This window comes from Lissotriton vulgaris, chromosome 1_1 (assembly GCF_964263255.1).
Source record: "Lissotriton vulgaris chromosome 1_1, aLisVul1.2, whole genome shotgun sequence".
NCBI lineage: Eukaryota > Metazoa > Chordata > Amphibia > Caudata > Salamandridae > Lissotriton > Lissotriton vulgaris.
In genome coordinates, this window is record NC_141685.1 from 1,372,030,966 (window position 1) to 1,372,048,942 (window position 17,977).

At 38.3% G+C, this 17,977-nt stretch overlaps 2 non-coding genes across 2 annotated transcripts; both read right to left on the reverse strand.

Moving 5' to 3' along the window:
- Positions 1-7,794: 7,794 nt before the first annotated feature.
- On the reverse strand, positions 7,795-7,866 carry TRNAH-GUG (transfer RNA histidin (anticodon GUG)). The gene has a single exon. It is a non-coding gene; the product is annotated as a tRNA-His (tRNA).
- A 7,513-nt stretch (positions 7,867-15,379) lies between these two features.
- Positions 15,380-15,461, reverse strand: TRNAS-AGA (transfer RNA serine (anticodon AGA)). Its single transcript has one exon. It is a non-coding gene; the product is annotated as a tRNA-Ser (tRNA).
- Positions 15,462-17,977: the final 2,516 nt, after the last annotated feature.

The following is a 17,977-nucleotide window of genomic DNA, read 5'->3' on the forward strand; positions in this document are numbered from 1 at the left end:
AGATACTACTGCTAGAACTTTATAAGATAATGGAATCTATTGCTTAACCACTGTATGAATTGTCTTGTTACTATGGAATTCTATTTATTTAACTGTTTTGTATTATATGTATATATGTGCTTTGGTGTGTTCGGTACTTTTATGAATTTTATCAAATTCGAATAAAGGTCTTTTGAACTTGAACTTGATATTTTACAAGGTCAGCAGCTGGGATACCAAACTTTAACTGTAGCTGTTCAAAAGGAATAAAAGCATTACCATTAAATACATCTTTAAGATATAAAATTCCTCTTGAAATCCAAGAGGACCAGAAGGAAATGTTTCTGTTCAATTTAAGGAGCGCACTGTGCCATAAAGACAAGTGGACTGTGGAGAGTAGAGGTAATTCAAAATTAGAATCTAAGTCATTAATTATCAATCTGGAGGACTTAATGATAGAGGAAAGATGAACAACCTTCGCTGTGGAGGACATCGACATCAATGAAGGTAAAGAAAAGGGCCGTACAATGGATGATTCAATATCCAACCAAATTGGAGGTTTTACCATATGTGAAGGATTAAACCAAAGGGCACTCTGCTTTAAGATGAAAGCTTTATGGTATAGGTGAAAATCTGGCAGGGAAAAACCAGCACGGGACTTAGGAATTTTTAACTTTTTGTAAGCAATACGAGGGACTTTGTTGGACCAAACGAATTTGGATAAGAGTGTGCCAATAGTTTTATAAAAACTGAGAGGAAATTGGGTGGGGATCATAGCTAAAGAATAAAAAACTTTAGGCGCTATATTCATTTTTATAGATTCCATTCTACCCCACCAAGTGAGATGAAGAGCAGACCACTTGGACGTTTTGTTTTTAATGTAGTCAATTATGAAATCAGAGTTACGTTTTAATGTAGCTGGCAGCGATGAAGCAAATAGAATACCCAGATATTTAAGTTTGGTTGGCTGCCAAAGAATATCTGTGTTCTGGAGCATCTCTGAGGTACAAAACATATTTAAAGGAAACAATTAAGTCTTGCTAACATTTAGTTTGTAACCTGAAACCATAGAGTATTGAGCAATAATGTCTAATAGGGAAGGTACAGAAGAAAGAGGGTTATTAATAAATAATAAAACATCATCCGCATAGGCTAAAGTTTTTACCATAACATCATTGATTACAATACCCTGAACGTCATCACAAAGGCGAATATAATTAAGAAAAGGTTCAATACCTAAAAGAAACAACAGTGGAGAAAGGGGACAACCTTGCCTAGTTCCTCTAAAGAGAGGAAATTGAGTTGAAATTTGACCATTAATGAACAAACGAGCAGTAGGGGCAAAATATAAAGCAGAAATCATACGAATAAAAGGGGCACCAAAATCAAAAGACAATAAAGTTTTAAATAAAAATTGCCAGTGAATCTTGTCAAATGCTTTTTCTGCATCTAAGGCCATCACTCCTGCAGGAGAAGTAAGGTGAGAGCTTTGTTCAATAATATGTAGTAGAGTTCTAGTGTTATTAGCGGAATATCTATTTTTCATGAAACCAGATTGATCTGGGTGAATAATGGAATGGAGGACAGGAGCTAATCTAGTGGCAAGGATTTTCGCATAAAGCTTACAGTCCTGATTTATTAGGGAAATAGGGCGATAGTTAGAAACTAAGCTAGGATCTTTATCAGGCTTGGGCAGAACAATGATTAAGGCATCCGTAAAGGATCCTGAGATAGTACCAGTGGAACTAAAGTGAGAGAAAAGAGTATGCAAATAAGGGAGAAGATGGGATTGGAATTCTTTGTAAAATTCTGCTGGGATACCATCCGGACCTGGGGATTTATTCTTGGGAAGTGACTTAATGGCAAGCATAATTTCGTCAGACGTAATTGGAGAGTCTAGACCTGTTTTATCTGATAAGGAAATATGGGGTAAATTGCACTTATTTAAAAAAGAATCAATTAAAGATTCAGAGCAGGTGTCAGGTTTACTATAAAGGGTTGAATAAAAACGTAAAAATCCTTGCACAATATCATTATGAGAAATAGCCACTTTGCCTTGAGATCCTCGTATTGAGGTAATCTGAGTCTTATCTCTTTTAATTCGCAAGTAATTAGCAAGGAGTTTTCCAGATTTGTTAGTATTAAAACGAAATTTAGCATTTGACTTGGAAAGTTGGACTCCTGCTCTCTGACTAAGGATGGCATTATATTCATAACGGAGTTTTTGAAGTGTAAATTTGTACTGGGGGTCATTAGAAGAGATAAACAAACGTTCAAATTTAGCAATTTGCTTTTCCAAATGCTTAATATTAGCGTTAAATTGCTTGTCTTCATGAGCCATTATGGAAATAGTGGTACCTCTAATGTAGGCATTGAATGCATCCCATCTGGTGACAATAGATGTGGAATCTTCAGGGTTGAATAAAAAATAGTCTTGTATAGCCTGCAATAGTTTAGGTTTATGCTTATCAGTAAGGACAATGCTCAAGTTCATACGCCATCTATTTTGTTTAGTAAAAGTAGTAGAGATATTTAAGACAAAAGAAATTAAAGCATGGTCTGAAATATCTATAGTGCCTATAACAGGATTTGTAGCAGACTGAAGTAGGGAAGGAGAAATCAAAAAATAATCAATTCTCGAATGAGAATTATGGGGATTAGAGAAAAAGGAAAACCATTTTTCAGTGGGAAAATGTAGTCTCCATACATCAGCCAGTTTGGTTGTACTTAGGAAAGATTTAAAAGCATGAAAAACTTTAGGGGGTCTAAACTTGGTAGTAGAAAGTCTATCAAGTAGCGGATCAATGATAACATTAAAATCCCCTCCAACAATCAAAGGAACTTGTCCCAACTTTAAAACTTCTGTAGCTAAGTTAGACCAAAACAAAGGATCATCAGCTGTGGGGCCATAGATATTAAGTAAAAAGAAGGTGGAATCATGAATTTTAACTTTAACAACAATAAATATACCTTCTGCATCCGAGAATTTATTGATAATCTGACAATGTAATCTCTTTGCAAAGAAAATTGCAACCCCATTTTTTCTACCAAGGGCAGGTGATGAAACTATAGTGTCTACCCACTTTTTTTTCATATATTGTAAAATGCTATCATCAACATGTGTTTCTTGAATAAAACATATATCAGCTTTAGAAGCACCCAAGTAGTCTAAAATGTTCGTTCTTTTAACTGGATGTCGTAAACCTTTAACATTAAGAGAAACAATTTTAACATCATGAATAGTAGCCATGAAGAAGTAAAATGAGGATGAAAAGAGGAGTGGAAAGAAGAGAAGAGAGAACACAGCCATGGAAGAAAAGTAACTCTATGGAGAAAGTCAGAGAAGGTAGGGAAGGACACAAAAGGAAGAAACAGAAAAGGAAGAAAAAGCAACAAACAGGGTACATAAATAAGGACACAGAGACGCACACCCGTTCCACAAGCATGGCCAAAAACCGTTGGAGCCCATGAAGAAAAAGGAATCGCCAGGAATGCTCAAATTAAATGTGTTCAGGTAATAGGAGCTTGAGTATCCATTGATGACAACGACGAAGCTTGTTGGTCCAGAAAAAGTCTTAAGTCTTCAGGACGGTGAAAAGATTTTGAAAAGTTGTCTTTCCAAACTCGCATTGTAGACGGATAAATAGACCATACTTAAAACCAAGGCTTTTCAATTGTGGATGTAGAGAGGAAAATTCCTTGCGAATAGCGACCATTTCTTTAGCAAAGTCTTGATGGATAAATATTTTGGAACCATTTACCAGAAGCGAAGGAATGTCTCTGGCTGCTTTCCTTATGAGGACCAAGTGATGGTGACGCAAGACTTTGAAAATCACCTGCCTGGGTTTAGTATGGCGTGGATTCCTGTGTGAGGGAATTCTATGCGCTTTATCCACTTCAAATTTTTCCGGGAATTTGAGATTTAGAAGACCAGGCAGCAAAGATTCCAAGTATAAGCGACAGTCAGAGCCCTCAATTTCCTCAGGCAGATTAAAAATGCGGAGGTTATATTGTCTATTGCGGTTCTCCAATTCCAATAATTGGTTATGCATTGGTACTATCTGAGCCATCAAAGGTGTAAAAGCGTCGAGTTTGGTTTTATTGTCCTGAACTTTAACAGTGTTATCGGAAACTTTCATGGACATGGACGCCATATCTTTGCGAACATTTTTCACTTTGTTTGCAATAGTATCAGTGTTCATGCGGAGCGCTTTAATTTCCTCCAGTATCAGAGTAAGTGAAGGTTCAGATGTTTCAACAACCGTAGACTTTTTTGGGGGAGGAGACACCTGCTGCTTCCTTTTGTTGACATTAGAATTTTTATTATCCATCTTGAAGAGGTAAAACACTTTTTGCGTCAGAAAATGTAAAATACCAAATTCTCCTCAAAAATTTAATAAATATGAGGGAAAAGGGTATTAAAAGCTCCAAAAGCACTTGAACAAAAGGCAGTGCAGGAGTTAATGTGAGCCGTGGGAGTGGCTAGGCCCAAGCCAGGCCCTTTCTTGAGAAGTGCACCGCCCCCTGAGCTGAGGTAATCGGCTGACTCGGAGCAGAGGCAGGGGAGAGGAACCAGGAAGCAGGCAGAGGGGTCCCCACACGATTAAAATGCCCCAAATTAACTGGAAAAGTAGGGTGCCGGTAAAGAATGCTAGCTCTGCGCTTAGAGAGCAAACCTTGAGGCAAAATCGTCGTAAATCAGCATATTAGGCTGATGAGATTACGGAGCTCCGGTGGCGGCGGCCATCTTGTCGACGCGCTCGCGCGTCTACGAAAAGGATCTGTTTTTAATAGACATTTTACAAAAACAACTGGTACATTTGGGAATTCTGTAAAGGAAAAACCCAACTGCCGTGACATTGCCAACCACAATGCAGTGACTCTGATTCGAACCGAGGATGCTGCGGCCACAACGCAGAGTACTAACCACTATACGATCACGGCGAGCTACTTGGGCTCAATAACGTACAGTGACATGAAGAAATTATATTTCGGAACACTCAGGGCTACTCCTGTGATAGGCTGAATGTGTTCATTGCTTCCTCATTCCTTATACAAAGGCTTTATCTCCTCAGTGGTTGATAGGCTGAAACCGTTTCCTGGCCGCCTGCTTGTGAACTGGCAGGAGTCAAAGATCACACATACACTGGTGGGCCTGTGATGGGACACCAATGCAGAGAAACACACCTGGCGCAGATATTCTATTCTGTTTATTAGACCTGCATCTCCCCTGTACCTCCTCAAGCCATCTGTACGTGAAGCAAGAAAGAGTTAAGGAACGGTCCATCTACACTTTTATTGGGAGGATGCTGCCGTGAGCTCCTCCCAGCTAATCACACAAATAGCAGTAAAGCAAGATAACTACATAGTTAGGGGGGACTGCATGGTTAGGTTTTTGAGGAATTATTGAAACTGACCTCAGTGACCCATAATCAGAGCTGTGGCTAATGACTGCATGCCTAATTATGATGAAGCAAGCACCATGGCTCGTAGGGGCCCCACAACACACTTTTCTTAGCTCATTGAATTAAAGTATAAACTTCTGCCATGTGTGAGTGGTAAAGGCTTGTTAATTTTGTTGCTTTTCAAATTCACGTCTGACAACAAGACGAAGGAACATTGGGGCATCAGACGCTTTGGAAAGTAGCCACCAACCGCAGAGAAAGAGAGAAAGAGGGAAAAGACAGTATGAGGTGTGGAGAAAACAGCAGCAGGTACAAGGAGCTCAAATGAGATTAATGGCGCCTAAATAGAGCACGTAAAGGAACAGTTACAAATCTAAGAAAAGGGAAAGAAAAGACTAGGAAAAAACACAGAAAGAGCTTGTAGATGAAATTCTCTTCCAGGAACAGCAGGTTAAGAGAAATTACACAGGGAGCAGTTAAAGCTTGTAACACGGGGAAGAATAGAAAAGAAAATGCAGTTTTATGAAGTGTGTTTGCCTAATCCAGCTAGCACTTTTATTTTATTTCTCTATATGCTTCTTTTATTGGTAAAGTAAGTTTCAAGTGCATGCACAGGTATGACCGAGAGAGCCAGGGTATAATAATTTGAAGCGTTTGCACCAGCGCTAATGAAGGACGAGAGTTATAGCAAAGATATGAAAGGGGGAGCGATAATAACTATGTGATATGGCAATAGTGACACCAAAATAAGCCACCTATTTATGAAACTGACATGGAAGAAATACTAAAGGTTAACTTCTGAAATTGTAGCCGATGTTAAAAAGATTCTCGTTGTCGGCAGGATTCGAACCTGCGCGGGGAGACGCCAATGGATTTCTAGTCCAGCGCCTTAACCACTCGGCCACAACAACTGACTGTGAGGTGTGTGCACATAATCTGTATGCAAGTTTTCAAGGTGTCCCACAGCAAATTCCTGATATTCTGCAATGCACTTTTTAAAAATAATGTTTTTTTCAGCAGGCACATTCTCTCCTAAAAACAAAAATTGCATGCGTATATCTCTAGTTTGAAATACCATAGGCTTGCATGCATACTCTCATGGGTCACTCAAGTTTTTTTTAACCCTATTGCACTCTGTTTTCGTGCTGCTTTTAGTATATGGCCCATATTACAGAGGTCTACCATCTTTGAGTATTTGAGGCTCCTTTGTAAGTGCTTTATATTTTTTCCTTGAAGAGCTATATAATAAAGGGGTCCGGGAAAGATTGCATTTATGGAAGATAAAAGAAGGCCCACTTGTCTCACCAAATGCTGTAGAGAAACCTGATGTTTTACTCATGTTATCCTTAGTTCGTTTTTGTTAGACCTTGCATTCTTAAGGTGGTCCCAAACCCACCTTATTGCTTTTCACCTCCGCATTTTGCTGTATCTTTTTGTTGGCCTTAGGACTCTGATCACTTTATCGCTACTAATCAGTGCTGAAGTGCACGTGCTTCTTCCCTAATCATGTGTATAATTGGAGTATACCTGACTGACAGATTTAATTTACTTGAAAGCCCCTTGTAAAGTGGTATACCATATACCCAGGGACTGATTGTGCCGCCCAAAGAAATAGCATTTCAAACTTGTCTCAAGCCTGCTACTGCAGTGCCTGTGCTGCAGGGTACTGCCACTTCGACTTGGCATTTAAAACTACTTGCCAAGCCTTAAACTCCAATTTTATTACATATCAGTAACCCCTAAGGTAGGCCCTAGGTAGTCCTAGGGGCATCATGCTATGTAAGTAAAAGGTAAGACATGTACTGTGGTAGTTTGTATGTCCTAGTAGTATCAAACAGTCTATTACATTTTTCACTACTGTGAGGTCTGCCCCTCTCATAGGTTAGCATTGGGTATTCCCTTATACTTTTTGGGGGGTAATTCCATGTCAGAGAGGAGAAGCTTTATTTATTTATTGATAAATCCTATCTACTGGTGAGGTTGGATTTAATCTTACTATTGTATAAATGCCATTTTTGGAGAGTGAGCATTTCTCTGCACTTACTGCTCTATTTGCATGAAAACCTGTCTTCAATTGACGTCTGGATTGGGCTGCGAGACAGCTACATATATGCATTCCCTGTAGACAGCCACAACAAGGTCACTCAACTGCAACTGCATTCATCTGCATTCTGATTGGCCTGGGGGAGAGCTCCGCTCCCCTTACCACAAATATGTTCAAGAACGATAATTTATGTCAGTAAGTACAGTATACCTACATCTTATAATCATGTGTGTTTAAATAATTTGTCGTTAGATCATTTAAATATTGAAAAGGATCTGTTTTTAATAGACATTTTACAAAAACAACTGGTACATTTGGGAATTCAGTAAAGGAAAACCCCAACTGCCATGACATTGCCAACCACAATGCCATGACTCGGATTCGAACCGAGGTTGCTGCGGCCACAACGCAGAGTACTAACCACTATACGATCACGGCGAGCTACTTGGGCTCAATAACGTCCAGTGACATGAAGAAATTATAATTCGGAACACTCAGGGCTACTCCTGTGATAGGCTGAATGTGTTCATTGATTCCTCATTCCTTATATAAACGCTTTTTCTCCTCAGTGGTTGATAGGCTGAAACCGTTTCCTGGCCGCCTGCTTGTGAACTGGCAGGAGTCAAAGATCACACATACACTGGTGGGCCTGTGATGGGACACCAATGCAGAGAAACACACCTGGCGCAGATATTCTATTCTGTTTATTAGACCTGCATCTACCCTGTACCTCCTCAAGCCATCTGTATTTGAAGCAAGAAAGAGTTAAGGAACGGTCCATCTACACTTTTATTGGGAGGATGCTGCCGTGAGCTCCTCCCAGCTAATCACACAAACAACAGTAAAGCAAGATAACTACACAGTTAGGGGGGACTGCATGGCTAGGTTTTTGAGGAATTATTGAAACTGACCTCAGTGACTCATAATCAGAGCTGTGGCTAATGACTGCATGCCTAATTATGATGAAGCAAGCACCATGGCTCGTAGGGGCCCAACAACACACTTTTCTTAGCTCATTGAATTAAAGAATAAACTTCTGCCATGTGTGAGTGGTAAAGGCTTGTTAATTTTGTTGCTTTTCAAATTCACGTCTGACAACAAGACGAAGAAACATTGGGGCATCAGAAGCTTTGGAAAGTAGCCACCAACCGCAGAGAAAGAGAGAAAGAGGGAAAAGACAGTATGAGGTGTGGAGAAAACAGCAGCAGGTACAAGGAGCTCAAATGAGATTAATGGCGCCTAAATAGAGCACGTAAAGGAACAGTTACAAATATAAGAAAAGGGAAAGAAAAGACTAGGAAAAAACACAGAAAGAGCTTGTAGATGAAATTCTCTTCCAGGAACAGCAGGTTAAGAGAAATTACACAGGGAGCAGTTAAGCTTGTAACACGGGGGAGAATAGAAAAGAAAATGCAGTTTTATGAAGTGTGTTTGCCTAATCCAGCTAGCACTTTTATTTTATTTCTCTATTTGCTTCTTTTATTGGTAAAGTAAGTTTCAAGTGCATGCACAGGTATGACCGAGAGAGCCAGGGTATAATAATTTGAAGCGTTTGCACCAGCGCTAATGAAGGACGAGAGTTATAGCAAAGATATGAAAGGGGGAGCAATAATAAATATGTGATATGGCAATAGTGACACCAAAATAAGCCACCTATTTATAAAACTGACATGGAAGAAATACTAAAGGTTAACTTCTGAAATTGTAGCCGATGTTAAAAAGATTGTCGTTGTCAGCAGGATTCAAACCTGCGCGGGGAGACCCCAATAGATTTCTAGTCCACCGCCTTAACCACTCGGCCACAACAACTGACTGTAAGGTGTGTGCACATAATCTGTATGCAAATTTCAAGGTGTCCCACAGCAAATTCCTGATATTCTGCAATGCACTTTTTAAAAATAATGTTTTTTTCAGCATGCACATTCTCTCCTAAAAACAAAAATTGCATACGTATATCTCTAGTTTGGAATACCATAGGCTTGCATGCATACTCTCATGGGTCACTCAAGTTTTTTGGACCCTATTGCACTCTGTTTTCGTGCTGCTTTTAGTATATGGCCCATATTACAGAAGTCTACCATCTTTGAATATTTGAGGCTCCTTTGTAAGTGCTTTATATTTTTTCCTTGACGAGCTATATAATAAAGGGGTCCAGGAAAGATTGCATTTATGGAAGATAAAAGAAGGCCCACTTGTCTCACCAAATGCTGTAGAGAAACCTGATGTTTTACTCATGTTATCCTTAGTTTGTTTTTGTTAGACCTTGCATTCTTAAGGTGGTCCCAATCCCACCTTATTGCTTTTCACCTCCGCATTTTGCTGTATCTTTTTGTTGGCCTTAGGACTCTGATCACTTTATCGCTACTAATCAGTGCTGAAGTGCACGTGCTTCTTCCCTAATCATGTGTATAATTGGAGTATACCTGACTGACAGATTTAATTTACTTGAAAGCCCCTTGTAAAGTGGTATACTATATACCCAGGGACTGATTGTGCCGCCCAAAGAAATAGCATTTCAAACCTGTCTCAATCCTGCTACTGCAGTGCCTGTGCTGCAGTGTACTGCCACTTCGACTTGGCATTTAAAACTACTTGCCAAGCCTTAAACTCCAATTTTATTACATATCAGTAACCCCTAAGGTAGGCCCTAAGTAGTCCTAGGGGCATCATGCTATGTAAGTAAAAGGTAAGACATGTACTGTGGTAGTTTGTATGTCCTAGTAATATCAAACAGTCTATTACATTTTTCACTACTGTGAGGTCTGCCCCTCTCATAGGTTAGCATTGGGTATTCCCTTATACTTTTTGGGGGGTAACTCCATATCAGAGGGGAGAAGATTTATTTATTTATTGATAAATCCTATCTACTGGTGAGGTTGGATTTAATCTTACTATTGTATAAATGCCATTTTTAGAGAGTGAGCATTTCTCTGCACTTACTGCTCTATTTGCATGAAAACCTGTTTTCAATTGACGTCTGGATTGGGCTGCGAGACAGCTACATATGTGCATTCCCTGTAGACAGCCACAACACAGGTCACTCAACTGCAACTGCATTCATCTGCATTCTGATTGGCCTGGGGGAGAGCTCCGCTCCCCTTACCGCAAATATGTTCAAGAATGATAATTTATGTCAGTAAGTACAGTATACCTACATCTTATAATCATGTGTGTTTAAATAATTTGTTGTTAGATCCTTTAAATATTGAAAAGGATCTGTTTTTAATAGACATTTTACAAAAACAACTGGTACATTTGGGAATTCTGTAAAGGAAAAACCCAACTGCCGTGACATTGCCAACCACAATGCCGTGACTCGGCTTCGAACCGAGGCTGCTGCGGCCACAACGCAGAGTACTAACCACTATACGATCACGGCGAGCTACTTGGGCTCAATAACGTACAGTGACATGAAGAAATTATAATTCGGAACACTCAGGGCTACTCCTGTGATAGGCTAAATGTGTTCATTGCTTCCTCATTCCTTATACAAAGGCTTTATCTCCTCAGTGGTTGATAGGCTGAAACCGTTTCCTGGCCGCCTGCTTGTGAACTGGCAGGAGTCAAAGATCACACATACACTGGTGGGCCTGTGATGGGACACCAATGCAGAGAAACACACCTGGCGCAGATATTCTATTCTGTTTATTAGACCTACATCTCCCCTGTACCTCCTCAAGCCATCTGTATGTAAAGCAAGAAAGAGTTAAGGAACGGTCCATCTACACTTTTATTGGGAGGATGCTGCCATGAGCTCCTCCCAGCTAATCACACAAACAGCAGTAAAGCAAGATAACTACACAGTTAGGGGGGACTGCATGGTTAGGTTCTTGAGGAATTATTGAAACTGACCTCAGTGACCCATAATCAGAGCTGTGGCTAATGACTGCATGCCTAATTATGATGAAGCAAGCACCATGGCTCGAAGGGGCCCCACAACACACTTTTCTTAGCTCATTGAATTAAAGTATAAACTTCTGCCATGTGTGAGTGGTAAAGGCTTGTTAATTTTGTTGCTTTTCAAATTCACGTCTGACAACAAGACGAAGGAACATTGGGGCATCAGACGCTTTGGAAAGTAGCCACCAACCGCAGAGAAAGAGAGAAAGAGGGAAAAGACAGTATGAGGTGTGGAGAAAACAGCAGCAGGTACAAGGTCTCAAATGAGATTAATGGTGCCTAAATAGAGCACGTAAAGGAACAGTTACAAATCTAAGAAAAGAGAAAGAAAAGACTAGGAAAAAACACAGAAAGAGCTTGTAGTTGAAATTCTCTTCCAGGAACAGCAGGTTAAGAGAAATTACACAGGGAGCAGTTAAGCTTGTAACACTGGGGAGAATAGAAAAGAAAATGCAGTTTTATGAAGTGTGTTTGCCTAATCCAGCTAGCACTTTTATTTTATTTCTCTATTTGCTTCTTTTATTGGTAAAGTAAGTTTTAAGTGCATGCACAGGTATGACCGAGAGAGCCAGGGTATAATAATTTGAAGCGTTTGCACCAGCGCTATTGAAGGACGAGAGTTATAGCAAAGATATGAAAGGGGGAGCGATAATAAATATGTGATATGGCAATAGTGACACCAAAATAAGCCACCTATTTATAAAACTGACATGGAAGAAATACTAAAGGTTAACTTCTGAAATTGTAGCCGATGTTAAAAAGATTCTCTTTGTCGGCAGGATTCAAACCTGCGCGGGGAGACCCCAATGGATTTCTAGTCCATCGCCTTAACCACTCGGCCACAACAACTGACTGTAAGGCGTGTGCACATAATCTGTATGCAAGTTTTCAGGGGTGTCCCACACCAAATTCCTGATATTCTGCAACGCACTTTTTAAAAATAATGTTTTTTTCAGCAGGCACATTCTCTCCTAAAAACAAAAATTGCATGCGTATAGAAGTGTGGCTCAGGGGTTGGAGGCAGCAGACCCGGAAGCTGAAATCGGCCCTGGACCAGGGTTCAATTCCCTGCCCCGACGGGGGTCGGGCTCAATAATTCCACGGACGTGATATTTCTCACTCCGGTGCCTACTCGACTTACGGGTTCACACTCTGCGACTCTGGGCAATAGCTTGCTTAATCTCCACAGCGGCCCCTCGCGGCAGGATGTCTGGCTTTCACCTTGTGGATACCCTGCCGGGGTATCTCACAGGGGAATACCAGGACGGGTTCCCTAAGCAAGCGCATAGATGCCTGCGATGTGGGCGATTTGCGCTATATAAATACATTTACATTCATATCTCTAGTTTGGAATACCATAGGCTTGCATGCATACTCTCATGGGTCACTCAAGGTTTTTTGGACCCTATTGCACTCTGTTTTCGTGCTGCTTTTAGTATATGGCCCATATTACAGAAGTCTACCATCTTTGAGTATTTGAGGCTCCTTTGTAAGTGCTTTATATTTTTTCCTTGAAGAGCTATATAATAAAGGGGTCCGGGAAAGATTGCATAAATGGAAGATAAAAGAAGGCCCACTTGTCTCACCAAATGCTGTAGAGAAACCTGATGTTTTACTCATGTTATCCTTAGTTCGTTTTTGTTAGACCTTGCATTCGTAAGGTGGTCCCAACCCCACCTTATTACTTTTCACCTCCGCATTTTGCTGTATCTTTTTGTTGGCCTTAGGACTCTGATCACTTTATCGCTACTAATCAGTGCTGAAGTGCACGTGCTTCTTCCCTAATCATGTGTATAATTGGAGTATACCTGACTGACAGATTTAATTTACTTGAAAGCCCCTTGTAAAGTAGTATACCATATACCCAGGGACTGATTGTGCTGCCCAAAGAAATAGCATTTCAAACCTGTCTCAAGCCTGCTACTGCAGTGCCTGTGCTGCAGTGTACTGCCACTTCGACTTGGCATTTAAAACTACTTGCCAAGCCTTAGCTCCAATTTTATTACATATCAGTAACCCCTAAGGTAGGCCCTAGGTAGTCCTAGGGGCATCATGCTATGTAAGTAAAAGGTAAGACATGTACTGTGGTAGTTGTTATGTCCTAGTAGTATCAAACAGTCTATTTCATTTTTCACTACTGTGAGGTCTGCCCCTCTCATAGGTTAGCATTGGGTATTCCCTTAAACTTTTTGGGGGGTAATTCCATATCAGAGAGGAGAAGCTTTATTTATTTATTGATAAATCCTATCTACTGGTGAGGTTGGATTTAATCTTACTATTGTATAAATGCCATTTTTGGAGAGTGAGCATTTCTCTGCACTTACTGCTCTATTTGCATGAAAACCTGTCTTCAATTGACGTCTGGATTGGGCTGCGAGACAGCTACATATGTGCATTCCCTGTAGACAGCCACAACAAGGTCACTCAACTGCAACTGAATTCATCTGCATTCTGATTGGCCTGGGGGAGAGCTCCGCTCCCCTTACCGCAAATATGTTCAAGAACGATAATTTATGTCAGTAAGTACAGTATACCTACATCTTATAATCATGTGTGTTTAAATAATTTGTCGTTAGATCGTTTAAATATTGAAAAGGATCTGTTTTTAATAGACATTTTACAAAAACAACTGGTACATTTGGGAATTCAGTAAAGGAAAACCCCAACTGCCGTGACATTGCCAACCACAAATCCGTGACTCGGATTCGAACCGAGGTTGCTGCGGCCACAACGCAGAGTACTAACCACTATACGATCACGGCGAGCTACTTGGGCTCAATAACGTACAGTGACATGAAGAAATTATAATTCGGAACACTCAGGGCTACTCCTGTGATAGGCTGAATGTGTTCATTGCTTCTTCATTCCTTATACAAAGGCTTTATCTCCTCAGTGGTTGATAGGCTGAAACCGTTTCCTGGCCGCCTGCTTGTGAACTGGCAGGAGCCAAAGATCACACATACACTGGTGGGCCTGTGATGGGACACCAATGCAGAGAAACACACCTGGCGCAGATATTCTATTCTGTTTATTAGACCTGCATCTCCCCTGTACCTCCTCAAGCCATCTGTATTTGAAGCAAGAAAGAGTTAAGGAACGGTCCATCTACACTTTTATTGGGAGGATGCTGCCGTGAGCTCCTCCCAGCTAATCACACAAACAGCAGTAAAGCAAGATAACTACACAGTTAGGGGGGACTGCATGGTTAGGTTTTTGAGGAATTATTGAAACTGACCTCAGTGACCCATAATCAGAGCTGTGGCTAATGACTGCATGCCTAATTATGATGAAGCAAGCACCATGGCTCGTAGGGGCCCCACAACACACTTTTCTTAGCTCATTGAATTAAAGTATAAACTTCTGCCATGTGTGAGTGGTAAAGGCTTGTTAATTTTGTTGCTTTTCAAATTCACGTCTGACAACAAGACGAAGGAACATTGGGGCATCAGACGCTTTGGAAAGTAGCCACCAACCACAGAGAAAGAGAGAAAGAGGGAAAAGACAGTATGAGGTGTGGAGAAAACAGCAGCAGGTACAAGGAGCTCAAATGAGATTAATGGCGCCTAAATAGAGCACGTAAAGGAACAGTTACAAATCTAAGAAAAGGGAAAGAAAAGACTAGGAAAAAACACAGAAAGAGCTTGTAGATGAAATTCTCTTCCAGGAACAGCAGGTTAAGAGAAATTACACAGGGAGCAGTTAAGCTTGTAACACGGGGGAGAATAGAAAAGAAAATGCAGTTTTATGAAGTGTGTTTGCCTAATCCAGCTAGCACTTTTATTTTATTTCTCTATTTGCTTCTTTTATTGGTAAAGTAAGTTTCAAGTGAATGCACAGGTATGACCGAGAGAGCCAGGGTATAATAATTTGAAGCGTTTGCACCAGCGCTAATGAAGGACGAGAGTTATAGCAAAGATATGAAAGGGGGAGCGATAATAAATATGTGATATGGCAATAGTGACACCAAAATAAGCCACCTATTTATAAAACTGACATGGAAGAAATACTAAAGGTTAACTTCTGAAATTGTAGCCGATGTTAAAAAGATTCTCGTTGTCGGCAGGATTCGAACCTGCGCGGGGAGACCCCAATGGATTTCTAGTCCATCGCCTTAACCACTCGGCCACAACAACTGACTGTAAGGCGTGTTCACATAATCTGTATGCAAGTTTTCAAGGTGTCCCACAGCAAATTCCTGATATTCTGCAATGCACTTTTTGAAAATAATGTTTTTTTCAGCAGGCACATTCTCTCCTAAAAACAAAAATTGCATGCGTATATCTCTAGTTTGAAATACCATAGCCAAATACCAAATACCATACCCTCTCATGGGTCACTCAAGTTTTTTGAACCCTATTGCACTCTGTTTTCGTGCTGCTTTTAGTATATGGCCCATATTACAGAAATCTACCATCTTTGAGTATTTGAGGCTCCTTTGTAAGTGCTTTATATTTTTTCCTTGAAGAGCTATATAATAAAGGGGTCCGGGAAATATTGCATTTATAGAAGATAAAAGAAGGCCCACTTGTCTCACCAAATGCTGTAGAGAAACCTGATGTTTTACTCATGTTATCCTTAGTTCGTTTTTGTTAGACCTTGCATTCTTAAGGTGGTCTCAACCCCACCTTATTGCTTTTCACCTCCGCATTTTGCTGTATCTTTTTGTTGGCCTTAGGACTCTTATCACTTTATCGCTACTAATCAGTGCTGAAGTTCACGTGCTTCTTCCCTAATCATGTGTATAATTGGAGTATACCTGACTGACAGATTTAATTTACTTGAAAGCCCCTTGTAAAGTGGTATACCATATACCCAGGGACTGATTGTGCCGCCCAAAGAAATAGCATTTCATACCTGTCTCAAGCCTGCTACTGCAGTGCCTGTGCTGCAGTGTACTGCCACTTCGACTTGGCATTTAAAACTACTTGCCAAGCCTTAAACTCCAATTTTATTACATATCAGTAACTCCTAAGGTAGGCCCTAGGTAGTCCTAGGGGCATCATGCTATGCAAGTAAAAGGTAAGACATGTACTGTGGGGTATACACCTGTTACAACGCATTTTTTACAACGCAGTACTGTTACAACGCATCTTTTACAACGCAGGTACTATTACAACGCATACATTTACAACTTATACTGTTACAACGCAGGTACTGTTACAACGCAGGTACTTTTACAACGCATATATATATATCTATTTATTATTATTATTATTTTATTTATTATTATTTTAAAATATAATTAAATTAATATTTAAAAATAATTGTGTTTTTAGTAATTAATAGTGTCTATCTGGTTTAGTAATATATATTTCTATTTATTCTTATCAATTATTTATTAGTAAATAATACAGTTATTTATATATTAATGTATTAAAGTAATATAGATTTTAATGTTTTTATGTAGTATTTAATTTTTTTAAAAAAATTAATTAGAGTATTTATAGTTATTTTTTATATTTACAATTATATTATTATATATTCTTATTTATATTTATTATTAATAATTATTTTTGTTATTATTATTTATATGGTAAATGTAAATTGAGTATAAATATAGTTATTTGAAATATAAAATTTTAATATTATTAATTAATTTGATTATTAATTTGGGTATTATAGAACTAATTGAAATAGGTAAAAAATATTTCTAAAATATATGGTTTTTATAAGTATTATGAGTATTAATTTGGGTATTAAAGAATTAATTAATTAATAAATTAATTAAAATATGTAAAAATAAAATAATAATGTTAATGTATTTATAATTTAAATTTATTGTTATTATTAATTAATATGATAAATGTTAATTGAGTTTTATTATAGTTTTGTGAAATATGAAATATTATTTTAATAATAAATATGTGTTTTAATTTGGGTATTAAAGAATTAATTAAAATAAGATTAATTAATAATTTTATTGTATTTATAATTATATTGAGTTTTAATTTGGGTATTATAGTATTCATTTAAATATAGAATATTTAGTGAATGATAGATTTGTTTTTATTCAGTGGAGTTTTATTTAATTAAGCTAATAAAAATTAATTTGAGTATTAATTTGTGTATTATATAATTTTTTTAAAAATGTGAATTTTATTTATTTAATATATTGTATGTATTAATAATACATTTAATGTATGTTTATTAAATTTATGTATGTATGTATATTGTATATAATTTATGTATATTTAATTTAATTATTAATTTTGGTATTATAGACTTTTATATTAATAATATTATTTATTTAAAAAGATATTAGTTTTAATTTAAGTAAAAAATAATGGGTATGAAAGAAAGACTTTAATATTAATTAAGTTTATAATTAAAAAAGAAAATTAAATGATTATATTTGGGAAAAACTCATTATAATGTTATAGTTCCCACGGTTTAACATTGTTTTCAATGGATACATTTGTCCTTCATTTATTTTCATGATACCTTGAGATATGTATAGCGGTCCGGAATTAAAGCAAAGTAAAGAAAAGGAAAGACATGGAAAATAACGGAAAAGAAAGAAGAATACAGGTAAGACAAGAAAGTACAATTTTTATATGAAATTAGTAATGATAATATACAATGCATTATTTAAATGAATACAAAGAGACAGTGTTTTATTAAGTAAAAATTATATTTTATTATTCAAGAA